The sequence below is a fragment of the Octodon degus genome, unplaced genomic scaffold, assembly GCF_000260255.1.
Source record: "Octodon degus isolate 3935 unplaced genomic scaffold, OctDeg1.0 scaffold00049, whole genome shotgun sequence".
Taxonomy (NCBI): domain Eukaryota; kingdom Metazoa; phylum Chordata; class Mammalia; order Rodentia; family Octodontidae; genus Octodon; species Octodon degus.
Genome location: NW_004524625.1, coordinates 12,327,306 through 12,328,243, shown reverse-complemented (window position 1 = coordinate 12,328,243; position 938 = coordinate 12,327,306).

Here is a 938-nt window from a genome sequence, read left to right as displayed (position 1 = left end):
TGCATGGGATAATTTCTGTTTTCTTGCATACTTAAGCATTACCTATGTACTAGTATGTGATCTATTTTAGAAAATGACCCATGTGCCGCTGAAAAAAATGTGTATTCCACTGTGGTTGGGTGGAACACTCTGTATATGTATACCAAGTGCATTTGTTCCAAGCTCTGGTTCAGTTCTGTAACTTCTTTGCTAATTTTTTTGTCTGGTTGATCTATCCTTTTGGGATAAGGGGATGTTAAGTTCTCCTGTCAAGATTGTGGTGTTGGATATTAGATTTTTCATGTCTGCTAAGGTTTGTCTTATACAGTTGGGTGCTCCCGTGTTTGGTGCATACATATTTATGAATGTTGTCTCTTCCTCTTGAACTTTTCCCCTAACCAGTATATAGTGACCTTCTTTATTTTGTTTGTTCATTCTTGGTTTGAAGTTGAGACTGTCTGAGAACAGGATTGCTGCACCTGCTGTTTTCTGAGGTGCTGGGCGTGTAGTATTGTTTTCCATCCTTTGACTTTCAGCCTATGACTTTCTTTGTGAGTTAAGTGTGTTTCTTGTATACAACATATTGTTGGGTTTTGTTTCCTAATCCACTGTGCCAATCTATTTCTCTTAATTAGTGAATTGAGTCCATTTACATTGATGCTTATAACTGAGATGTGTTGACTTATGATTGACATGTTATTTATTTATTTATTTAATTTTTTTCAGAACCAGGGATTGAACTCAGGCCCTTGTGCTTGCCAAGGAAGTGGTTATTCCACCGAGCCATCTCCCTGGCCCCTTGACATGTTATTTAAATGCTGTTTTTTAACTGTTTTTTGTCCTGTGTTTAATTGTTTGTCCTATTTAGTGGGTTCCTTCTGTTCTCGTTGGTGGAGTTCTGATCATTTTGATCCTTCTCTAGGACATCTTTCAGTAGTCTGTGTAGGGTTGGCTTTGCC